A 13,139-nucleotide genomic window follows, 5' to 3' on the forward strand; every position below is an offset into this window, starting at 1 on the left:
GCCAACACCTTGATTTTAGGACTTCTGACCTCTAGAACCATAACCTAATCCGTTCGTGCTGCTCCAACCACTAAATTTGTGGCACTTGGTTATCGCACCAATCGGTAACTCATACAAGGGGTGAATGAGTTCAACGTGATAAATCCACTCCAGCATTTCTAGCGCCTTAAGCATTTCGATTCCTTTGTGCACCTTGAGCCAAGGCGTGGCTGGCACCTTAAGTCCTTTAGTGTGGGCTATAGATCCCCGAGTCAATGTTCCAGTCTACCCTCCAAGCAAATGTTGAGATCCATTCCCAATTATTTGAGCTTAACACACTGAATCCAGAATCTCTGTAAGTACCCCCATTCGATAAGTTCAGCCTAATCAATAATCATATTCTTTTCTTCTGTCTATGACCTTGAGAATTCTGCTCCCATCCTTCCCTGGTTTCTGTTGATATTAAATAGCAAAATCTTGCCGTTTGTTAAGTGTGTGAGCCTGTTCCTTTCAGGTGAGACTCTGTGCTTAGCCACTGAGTCTTTGCAGGGATCCTGACTCCAGCCATGTCAGGAATGGAGAGATCAGGGATCTGGAGGCAGTGAGAGAACAGGTGCCCCCTTGTTAGGTCATCGCCTCAGGTGAGATCCTTACATGAAGTGACAGGAGCCCAGGCTCTGCTTCTGCTGGTAAAGAAGCTTCATTGGGTTTAAAGATTTTTTTTTTTTTAATTTATTTACGTGACAGAGAGACAGCCAGCGAGAGAGGGAACACAGCAGGGGAGTGGGAGAGGAAGAAGTAGGCTCCCAGCGGAGGAGCCTGATGCGGGACTGGATCCGGGAACGCCAGGATCATGCTCTGAGCAGAAGGAAGACGCTTAACCGCTGTGCCACCCAGGTGCCCCGTTAGCTCTCTGTTTATTAAACATAGAATTTAAACCTTGCGTTAGCCTATGTCGTTTTCATTAAACTTTCTGGCACAGTGAAAAAGAAGGAGCCCATATTCTGAAGGTACGGTATCTTTATTGCTTTCAAATCCAACCAGATAAGGTTACCATCCCCAGGTCCCCCGTTTTCTTGGGGGAATACTGATACTAATCACCATTAGGGTAATAGTTTGGTTGCAGAGAATAGACTCCACGCTAGCTGATTTAAGTAAGAAAAGACTCTTATCACAGACTATTAAACACATTCCAGAGTCATTAGGGGAACTGCAGAAACAAAGTCCGGGCTGTGCTTCTAAGAACAACTTTTAAATTACACTGCAAGATGAGAGCTGCCTCTACCCTTCCTGGTTCCAGAACCACACTGGCTCTGCTAGGATCCATGCAAACAGAAAGGAGGTTCATTGCCCACCTCAAATTCAAATCCCAAGCAAATGTTTCTGCTCCGCGGATCTAAACCATATCCCAAACCAAACGAAACCAAACAAAAAAATCACAGAAAACCCTAGCAGCAAGGAAATTCTAGAAGATGTAATTTTTAGCATCCCAGCATTTTCTCTAGGAAGGCTGTGGGAAGAAACCCATGCACAGGGTTGGCTCACTTTCCCAGAGGATTCGGGAAGGAAGTACCATCAAGGACCTGTCTGGAACAGAGCCGGTAACCTGAGCCAGCTGGCTGCACTGGTGAGTCAGGGACACACCCGGAATCTCTTCCTGGCAGTGGCTGGGGGACAGAACCAGCGCTGAGAAGGAGGCAGGACGAGTTGCCTTGCAAGTGAGGAAGGCAACTCAGCCTCAGTGCATATGTTCCTTGGCTCAGAAATGCAAACTCTAAATCGTGTTCCATTGCTATCTTTTTGTGTTTTCGATTTTCCTTCACAGTTACTTTTATCTTATTTTTCTAAGTCCCCCGATTCTATTCCAGAAAGAAAGGCAAACAAGATTTCTCTCCTGTATTCAGGATAGGCAGCGGGAGCAACAGTGAGCAAGAGAGGGTTCCTACCAGAGGGGAGTTCCCTCCGCCTAGCTTCTCAGTTTAAGAATTCTCAGTTTATGTTGAATTTGGCAAACGGGAGCCAAATATGCGCTGTTTTTATTTTGAAGTTTGTATCTATACAATTAACTAAGTAACAGCTAGCATGCCACACGAATGCTAATTAATCACGCCTCATTTAAATAACAACAATTAAGACATTGTTCAAGCTGTCCTGGTTTGCATATGCAAATTGTGTTTTTCTCTGCTACTGGAAACTCACTCATCACAGCTGCATGAAAAAAAGGTCTGGTTTATGAAGTTTCCATCAATCTTCACATGATAATGCTTAGTTATGCTGAATTAATTAGCATTTGCAAATTAACAAACTTGACTTTCATTGACATCTACCTTTAACTCCTAGAATTGTACGATGAATCCCTAAGAGAACTTATGAAGAATCATCATTTAATATTAAACCAAATAATAGGGGCGCCTGGGTGGCACAGCGGTTGGGCGTCTGCCTTCGGCTCAGGGCGTGATCCCGGCGTTATGGGATCGAGCCCCACATCGGGCTCTTCTGCTATGAGCCTGCTTCTTCCTCTCCCACTCCCCCTGCTTGTGTCCCCTCTCTCGCTGGCTGTCTCTATCTCTGTCGAATACATAAATAAAATCTTTTAAAAAAAAAATAAAACCAAATAATAAAACATCTAAATTGGGAAGCACACACGTGAAGAAGTTAGAGAGAAAGCGTGCTTCTGACAAATAGAACACATTTTGATTTTTTTAAGAGCAATGATTCCTGAGAGCCCCCAACAGTCCATGCTGGCCCAGAGTCTCCAGTGACTAAGACTGGTCTTTTTTCTCTCTACCTTTTTCTGTTTTTCCATAAGCATTTTGAAGCTTCGTACTGTTTTTTTTTTTTACACGGAAATCACCAAATTACCTCAGAATTTTACAATAAAGCAAGAGAAGGGTTATTACTTAGTCATTGCTGTAATGGGTACATTAGGGTTTCACATCTCCTATGTTCTGTGTGACCACTTCTCCCTCTGTACGAGCACTCACACCCAGAAAGACTAGCTTGTGTCTTTTATTTGGATGTAACTTGGAGATTTATATACCTGAAGAGAGGAGCTACCTCTAAGGCCCCAAACCCAAATCTTGGAAAATACCTCCTTCCCCTCCCCTCCAGTCTAGAAGTCAATGTACTCTAGAAGTGAACTTGGGTATTTCCAAAAATCCGATATGGGTAATTCAGTAAAGAAATAGTATCCAACTCTTCTCTCAGTTATGCAGGTGCAGCCATGAACCACGGGGACCTTCTGGGTCTTAGACACTGGGTGATTGACATAAGACTTTTTCCTAGGCTGAGTATGTAGGCCTCTCTCCAATTCAAGGCTTCCTTGCTCAGAGCTGTACTATTGATTAATTTGTAATCTGCTAGCACATCTTCTTATAGTTATTGCCTAAGACACGGTTCCAGAGAGGAATTCTTTGTGAAACACCTTGTCAGTGATGATTCAAAGTACAATTGTGCATCTTAATGATTTCTTGGTGAACAGATGCTATTCTGAATAATCAATTTTGTTTCATCTGCTTCTCTCTTCTCTTCTATCTTTCACAGATGATATTTATCAACTGGATAATTTATCTTAATAATCAAGAAATTAGTCACATATGCTTGTGGTGTGTGGTAATTGGGGGAAAAATTCCCTGAGATGAAGAGGGGTTGAAATAAATTGTAACTGACTAGACAAACGGCCTTCAATACTTTATTGATTCTCATAAACTATTCAAAAGCATCTCGATGTTACCATTTCCTGCCTCCCTGAGCCCGTAGCAGAGGGCTCCTGACAGTGTTGGAGGCTCTGGTAGGTTCAGCGGCCAATAGCATCTATCTTGCTTCCACACTGCTTTTGATGATCTGTTCTGGGGAGAGCAACTTGGTTAATTCATGTGCCAACCCCAGTGAACTAATAAAAGCTTTCTGGAGCCCTTCATTAAGAAGATTCTGAGATCTGTATATGAATTTAACAGGAAAGAACGTAAGTCAAACATCGTTTTTGCCTCGTCTCACATCTTTTGCTCTGGCCTTTGCCCCAGCAACCACCTGTGCGCAGGTGAGGTCTGACAGCACCTCACTTCACCTACATTGTGGAACTTTTGTTTTCGGTCCAGGGACATCTTTGCTCCTGTTGTCTGGGGTGTCTGCAGGAACTGGACCAGCCCTTCTACCAGAGGGCAAACTGTTGGGGCAACCCTTGACCTTGCGCTGGGAGCCAGTGGCCAAGTATTCCATTTCTGTCTCGGACAGGCAACTCTAAAGAACATTCTATACTGTTCCTCAGGTAATCCTCGGGGTTGAGCCTCAGTTGCCCACAACAGGAACCAGCTCAACAACGGACTCATGGATTCTCTCTTTCACCCCTCAACTCTCCATTCCTATCCTCTGAAACCTCTTCTCAAAGTAAATTACTGCCATAAAAATTCTTATTTCTAGTTCTGCTTTTTTGGGAAATCCAAGCTAGGAAAAAATGCCGCACTAAATTATTGGGGTTAGCCATGAGCGGAGGGTCCATGAGGAGTTATAACCCCAAGCTACGTCCTTTATAATGACTTAAATTCTAATAAAAACAGAGCAGCTGAGTCTGCCCAGATTGTTGGTCAGCTGGAAGTTGTCTTGGTTAGGTAAGGTTTAGAGCCAACAAAGTGTTTCAGGGGCGCCTGGGTGGCTCAGTCGTTAAGCGTCTGCCTTCGGCTCAGGGCATGATCCTGGCTTTCTGGGATCAAGCCCCACATCAGGCTCCTCCGCTATGAGCCTGCTTCTTCCTCTCCCACTCCCTCTGCTTGTGTTCCCTCTCTCGCTGGCTGTCTCTCTCTCTCTGTCAAATAAATAAATAAAATCTTAAAAAAAAAAAAAGAACCAACAAAGTGTTTTAACTTCAAGCTCCATCTTCGGTTCATTATCTTTTAAAAACTGAGATGAATTGTTCATTCCCATCATCACCAACAATACCAATAACCTCATCTGGGTGTTTTTTCTGGACGGGTACTTTTTCAAAATACGACCTAAGTGTTGGGGGAGATCAAGAGGAGAAAAGCGACAACAATACCTGCTTCCATAAAACGTAAAATGACAAAGAGAAGACCCAAGGGTGAAAGTTAAAATAATACCACGAAATAGCATATTCTAAAAGCTACATTTAAAAAAATAAAATAAAAGCTAAATAAATGGCATGAAGAAAGGCTCATTATCTTCAGAGTGACTCTCCAGGGAGGTGGGAGTTGACTGGAGGGACAAAGCAGGATGGCACAGACAAAGGAGTAGATCGGAATGTCCAGGCTGAGGACTGGCTTGGCCAAGGTGTGGCACGGGAATAATTAGTCAGCTAGCTTCGGAGAGGACTCTTATGGAAATAGAAGGAGATAAATTTGGGAAAATAGGGTGGGACTAGACTATAGAGAAAGATAAAGGTCAGAATTAGAAATCCACAAGCAGAGGGTCTTACTATTTATTGACTCAAACTCTTCTCAATAATCCCCGAGCTTTGGGATCAGAAACAGTGAGAAAATGGGGCGCCTGGGTGGCACAGCGGTTAAGCGTTTGCCTTCGGCTCAGGGTGTGATCCTGGCGTTATGGGATCGAGCCCCGCATCAGGCTCCTCTGCTGTGAGCCTGCTTCTTCCTCTCCCACTCCCCCTGCTTGTGTTCCCTCTCTCGCTGGCTGTCTCTGTCTCTATCAAATAAATAAAAAAATGTTAAAAAAAAAAAAAGAAAAAGAAACAGTGAGAAAATATCTTGGGTCATATAGGAAAACACAAAGAAGACCACAGTCCGCTCTTCAAGCACACAACTGCTCCCCCCATATCTTGGGAAGAGTGTGTGTGGGAACTTTAAATAATGTGAGAGTGGGAACTTTAAATAATGCTTAAACGCCAGAGAAGCAAAAGGCAAGAACTTACAATTTTAGCCTGCAGCTTCCAGCCTGGATACCAATGTTTTTTCCTTTAAAGATTTTATTTTTAAGTAATCTCTACACTCAATGTGGGGCTCGAACTTACAACCCTAAGATCAAGAGTCACGTGCTCTACCAACTGAGTCAGCCAGGCGCCCCACCAGTGTTTTTTCTGAACAAAGTCATTGTTCTTTGCAAAAATCATCTCTAGATTCCAGGACTGAAGTGTTCTAAGATGCTTACAAAGCATTAAAGTCTTAACCACCTCACGTATTAAAGAGTTAAAGTGATTGAGCAGGTAAGGATGGAGTGGGAAAAGGGGCTTTAAAATCTTCAGTGGGAAGATGGACTGAACTACCGCTTTTTTATTCCATTTTATTTCTTCCTTTTTATTTTATATACTTAATACTATAAAAAATGCAGTTGCTTCACAAATATTTTTTGAATGCTTACTTTGTACCATGGGAAGGTTATCAGAACAGAGACGTGGAGTCAAAGCTGCGTCCAGATCCACATCCTACCATTTTAGCAAATTGTGTACAGTTTCTAGCCCTCGATTTCCTTTCACGTAAAATGGGAGAAATGAGACCCACCTCCTAGTCTATTGTAGGAATTGTGTCTACAAAATCCCTACAGTAAGTGACCAATTAAACGAAGCTTAAAATTTTTTATGTTTTATTTTCTATTCCATTAAAAAAAAATTAAAAGATCTATGACCATGCATTAGGGTATCAGCAGATTTCCTAGTTATAGTTTCAGCATTTGGTTAGAACTTAAATGTCTCCATTAAATTTTTACATTTGGGTAGAACTTAATTTTAGTTAGAACTTAAATGTTTCCATTAGATTTTTACATTTCTGTAGGAAATTCTAACTTACTTGTCACTTAGGAAGGACCAAGTCAGTTTCCATGGATTTGGTTTCACTGCTTCCCATCTGACCGAAAAAGCAAATAACAATCTGAAAGAGGTTTTTATTCGTTTCACATGTTTCTACTCAAATCACTTGGGACGTCCGCTTTCTATCTTCTCAATCATGCAAAAATTCTCTCCAGCAATCTTGCAGTGTGCAATTTTCTATTGCTCTTCCCATTCTGCTTTGAGTTTAATTCTTCAAGATCCCATTATTTAAGCTTTTAGTAACTGATTATTATGGTTTTATTACATCAGAAACTCTCCCTGTGAATTTTCTACAACTAATCATTTAAAAAACATTTTAATACTTAGATTTCCTTAGGAACGGTAATACAATGGATTTAAAAATTCCAGAAATTAGCAAAATTCCTAATATTCATAATAAACCTGTTGTCTTTGATAGCATTGTGGTGGTGTTTCTACGGAATGAGAAGATTTGTGCAAGTTGGAAAAATACTTAAGAGTGACTTAATCAGGTCACTCTTAACCTATTTTTCTAACCTGCAGAAAAACAACAACAAAAAAGCACATCAGAAACATCATAGTCTTAGTCTCAAGAGCTACTTTTGTCTGAAAATGGAAAAAAAAAAATCGACCATATTTACCCACAGTTGACATATCTCCATCAGTTAGAAACGAGAGCAAAGGTATAGCAAAATGTGATTTCAATCAGTAGCTTGAGGTATCCAACAAAAATATATTGACCTTATAGTGTCTTTTTCCAAGGATGCTGTGCAAGCAAGTATTTTCTTCACAAAAGACAAAACCAGTCACTGTTCAAAACCAACATGGCTAGGTTGAAAATATCAGCAACATCTGTGAATTTCTCTGCAAACCCATCAGTGGGAACAGGCGGTAATTTAACAACCAAATAAGCAAAGTAAATGACTCTACAGAGAACTCCTTTATATAGGATGGGCTGTGGGGGTTGATGCAATCAAATTACTCAGGCTGTCCCACTGAGTTTGCAATTTTCTTCTCCAAATATAATGCCAACTATAGTGACTGCTGCTATAACCACCTAGGTCTGAATGTCCTCTACTTCCTGCCACCCATCTGCTACTCCACTCAAAGAGGACGGCTCCATGTTTTCCAAACCCCTTATAAACTCACAGCTTCTTATCTTTACCCATGCTATTCCCCCTTCCTAGAAGGACTTGTGCTTATTTCTTCCCTTGGGGAATGCCTACTCATTCTTCCAGATCTTGTTTACAACACTATCTTCCCTCGGAAGGCTTTCTAGACACCCTGCTCCCAGAGGCAGGTCATAGAACAATTAGTCATCATTTACCTTTTGTGATGGGCTTAATCGTGTCCCCCCTCCCTCCAAAATTCATATGTTGAAGTCCTAAATCCCAGGACCTGGGAATGTAATTGTATTCGGAGATAGGGTCTTTATGGAAGCGATTAAAGTTAAGTGAGGTCATATGGGTGGGCTCTAATCCAATATGGCTGATGTCCTTACAAGAAGAGGAGATTAGAACACAGGCACACACAGAGGGAAAACCATATAAAGACACAGGGAAACCTAGTCTACAAGCCAAAGAAAGAAACCAACCCTGCCAACACCCTTGATCTCATGCTTTCAGCCTCCAGAAGTGTGAAAAAAACATAAATTTCTGTTGTTTAAGCCCCCTATCTGTAGTACTTTGTTATATAGCCCTCGCAAAGGAATCCACTTCGCCAGCCCCTCCCACCAGAATCTGAGTCCCTGAGACCGGAACTATGCCTCAGTCCCACCAGATGTGCTCAGTCAGTGCTTACTGAGTGGAAAAAGCTGACAATGAGACAGAGCGGGGAAGGGACTTAAGAATGTAGTAAAGGAGTCCCTCGTCACGTTGACAGAGATGCTCACCCCTCGTCTAACAAAAAGTTTAGAAACAATCTCTTTACTTCTTGCTGACTACAAATCTGATTTTTCGAAAGCAAGGATTTCAAGAGGAAATGAAAAAAAAAACAAAAAACCACCTACTGAACACGGTCGCTCTTGCTCTACTGGCCAATGTTCAGAAGGCCAAGCGACGCCTGTCAATACAGATTAGCTGACGTCAGCAAGCAGTCTTGTCAGCCTCAGTGGTGAGCTCTAGACAGCATTGCTTAGATGGATAAATGTGTCCCTCTCACAGGCTGAAAACACCAGTCCTCTAGTCGGATTAGGAAAACCCCGAAGTAAACATCTTTAAAATGGCATTGTTCACAAGAGACAAGGTATGGGAACAAACTCCGTGTTTGTCAGTGGTGAATGGATAAAGAAAAGGTGGTAGCCATACAAAGTGGAATATTATTCAGCTTTAGAAATTAAGGAAACCCTGCCATTTGCAACAACATGGATGAACTTGGAGGGCATTTATGGTAAGTGAAATAAACCAGTCACAGAGAAAGACAAAGACTATATGATCTCATTTACATGGGAATCTAAAAAAAATTAACACCTCAAAATCATAGAGACAGCAGAAAATTGGTTGCCAGGGGTCAGGGGCTGGAGGGTAGGGGAAGAGCTTGGTCAAAGGGCATTAGCCTCCAGTTGTAAAATGAGTAAATTCTGGGATGTAATGCCCAGCATAGTGACTATAGTTAATCACATTGTGTTATACACTCTAAGTTTGCTCACGGACTAGATTTTAAGCCTTCTCAGCAAAAACAAAACAAAAGAGAACAAAACTGTAATTATGTAAGATGATGGGTATGTTATTAACTTGATCGTGGGAGTCGTTTCACAATGTATATGGATAGCAAATCGTCATGTTGTACCCTCTAAGTATATTTCAATTTTATTTGTTGGTTACACCTCAAGAAAACTAGAAAAAATAGTTGTCAGTCTCTGACGCATCTAACATTTTAATGCTAACTTTTTAGCTATAATTTATTTATTGCTATATTAAAATCCACTAATTTTACGTTAACTTTCTGCATATAACCTTTGAAACACTCAACCTTATAATTTATTTATAGATTCTTTTTAGTTCTCCAAGCACACAGTCATCTCATCTACAAATAATGATACTTTTTCCCCCTATCCAATCCTCATATGTTTACTTCTTATCTTATCTCACTCTGCTGGCTAGAACTTCCAGGATAATGTTGAAATGTGGTGAAAGCAAACACTTTTACCTTGGTCTTGATATCACACGATGAAGTTTTCAATGTTTGAACATTAAATTGACTCTAAGATTTTTTTAAGGGCTCTTTATCAAAGAAGTACTCTTCCATAAGTAAGCTAAGAGTTTCAACATGGATGGATGTCAAATTATATCAATTGTTTTTCTGCATTTCTTCAAGGGTGATTTTTCTCTTTTAATCAGTTATTGTGGTGACTGATACTGATTTTCTAATGTTAAACTAATATTGCAACTAGGCGTGATGGATTATAGTTTTTAAATATTACTGGAATTGTTTTGCTCATAACTTGCTTCTATATTTATGAGTAAGATTGGACTGTGATTTTCTGTTGTTTTTCTCAAATGTGACAGGTGAATTCAAAAAGAAAATGCGGTGTATACATACAATGGAGTATGATTCAATCTTGAAAGAAAGGAAACTGTGCCAGATGTGCATGAACCTGGCGGACATCAAGTGAAATAAGCTAGTCAGAGAAGGACAAATATTACATGGTGATTCCACCTACACAAGGAATAAAAAATAGGAATCAAACTCATAGAAACAGAGAGTAGAAGGGTGGTTGCCAGGAACTAAGGGGAAAGCAGGGAGCTGCTGCTCAACAGGTTAAAACCTCAGTAATGCAAGATGAATATGTTCTAGAAATCTGCTGTACAACATTTTGCCTATCATGAGCGATACTGAATTAGGCACTTTGAAATTTACTACGAGGATGGAGATCATGTTAACTTTTCTTACTGCAACGGAAATTGAGCACCAGTCTCATGCCATTGGTTGGAATAGTGTCTCCCACCTTGCTTTTTTCTGTCCAGTAATAGGTATAAGATTTAAGTTATTTTATTAATTTTATTTTTTTTAAAGATTTTATTTATTTATTCGACAGAGATAGAGACAGCCAGCGAGAGAGGGAACACAAGCAGGGGGAGTGGGAGAGGAAGAAGCAGGCTCCCAGCGGAGGAGCCTGATGTGGGGCTCGATCCCATAACGCCAGGATCACGCCCTGAGTCGAAGGCAGACGCTTAACGACTGAGCTACCCAGGCGCCCCTAATTTTATTATTTTTAACAAATGTATTAAGGAACAATTTACCTGCAGCAAAATTCATACATTTTAATGACACAAGTCAATGACTTTTGCCAAATGTCTATCAAGTACGCCCAATAGAGGCATAACGCATTTCCATCTCTCTCGGGTCTCCCGTGTCTCCGTGCTGCCAGTTTCCAGCCCCATCCCCTGCCCCAGAAAGCCCCTAATCTACCTTCTATCACACGGTTTTGTCTGCTCTGGCGGTTCCCATGAACGGAGCCACGCAGCATGTGCTCTTCTTCTGCGTCTGGCTTCTTCCGCTCAGCGTAAGGTGGAAGGCGTTGTTCCCAGACGAGTTCTACGCAGGAGGAGTCATCCTTACTGTCACATCCTGTGTACCATCCCTTTAAACGTGGCCTCTCCCATCCTGTCTGCCGACAGCAAGCCTTTGACAGCACTTCTCCACATGCCATGGTTTGATGTCATTGAGATTTCATGTTGTTGTGGCCGTTTGTCTTGTTGTTTTGGGGCAATTTCTGGTAGAAGGCCGTGGCTCTGTCGTTAATGTGCCTTTTTAAGACTGGAAGCCTCAGAGTTAGCTGCTCCCTCCACCTCGGAAAGCGCTGTTCCTTGGTGCCTCCCCCCAAGACATCCAAACCTCTGAGGCAGATTCCTTGCTCAGGTCTTATTTCAATGCCACACTTTCCCACACCACTCTGGCACCTTCTCTCTATCACATCACCCTAGAGAACAGCCTTTGAAGCATTTATGATTCTCTGAAGTGATCCCGTTGCTTTGTTTACTTGATTTCAGCCCCTTCTCTTCCTAGAATGGAAGTGATACTTGAAATACTCCCCAACACCAAAAAGGCTTTAATAGACATTTGGGAATGAGGGCGTTAAAAAAGTTATCAGTTGACTTCCTGGTTTTATAAAGCAGTCTCCTATGTGTTTCTTTAGCATAAATTGGTATGATCTTTCGTGATAGATTTTGATTCTATCAAAACCATGAATACAAAAAGTCAAGGGGACTCTGGGACAACGCAGTATCCAGTCTAAGGAAGCTACTCCTTTGTTCTTCTGTCTCTCTCTTTCAATCCAGACCTGTAACTTGACCAACATCGGGAAGAAGCATTCTTTCTATTCTCAACAGCAACCTAGAGTCAGGATCTTTCATTGGCAGTTAGTTACTTTTCTTTTCTTTTTTTTTTTAAGATTTTATTTTTGTATTTATTCAAGAGATGGAGAGAAAGAGCATGAGTGCAGGGAGAAGCAGAGGGAGAGGGACAAGCAGATTCCGCACTGAGCACGGAGATCAGGACCTGAGCCGGAACCAAGAGTCTGACGCTTGCCCGACTGAGCCACCCAGGCGCTCCTGGCCGTTACTTTTCTGGAAACAAATCTTTAAAAATCTTTAGAATCTTTAAAAATGTACCCCTGTAGGGCAGCTGGGCGGCTCAGTTGGTTGGGCATCTGTCTTCAGGTCAGGTCATGATCCCAGGGTCCTGGGATCAGCCCCACGGTGGGCTCCCTGCTCTGCAAGGAGTCTGCTTCTCCCTCTGCCCCTCCCCCCACTTGTTCTCTCTCTCTCTCTCTCTCTCAAATAAATAAATAAAATCTTAAAAAAAAATTCACACCTGTAGAAGGCAGAACAGTCCTCCCAAAGATGTCCGCCCCTGATTCCCAGATAGAAGTAAGACGGCAGGTCTTAAAATAGAGATATTGTCCTGGATTATCTGGGTGAATCTAGTCTGACCTAATGAGCCATTAAAGGTAGAGAATTTTCTCTGACTAGAGGCAAGAGATGTGGCAGAAGGGGATTCAAGAAGATTCCAAGAGAGAGAAGGCAAGGGCATTGCTGATGTTCGGTGTGGGCCCTCCTGTGAGGACTAGAGAGAAACTTGGGGGTGGCTCCCATCGGACAACCAGTTAGAAAATGAGGTTTCAGTCCTACAGGTGCAAGGTACCGGACGGACTCTGCCACGCTCTAGCCTGAAGGAGCCCAGGCTTCTTCCAGAGCCTCCCAACACCCCAGTTTCAGAGAAACCAGCTGGATCCACCCCAACTTCTGGTCTACAAACTGTGAGATCACAAATTTGTTTTGTTTTAAACTTCTAAGAGTATGGTAATTTGTTACAGCACCCATTGCAAAGAAATACAGCACTCTATTTGAAAACAGTAATTCCTGGACTCAGGTTTATTGATTAATTAATTAATTAATTAATTAATAGT

This window comes from Ursus maritimus, unplaced genomic scaffold (assembly GCF_017311325.1).
Source record: "Ursus maritimus isolate PB19 unplaced genomic scaffold, ASM1731132v1 scaffold_31, whole genome shotgun sequence".
Classification (NCBI taxonomy): Eukaryota; Metazoa; Chordata; class Mammalia; order Carnivora; family Ursidae; genus Ursus; species Ursus maritimus.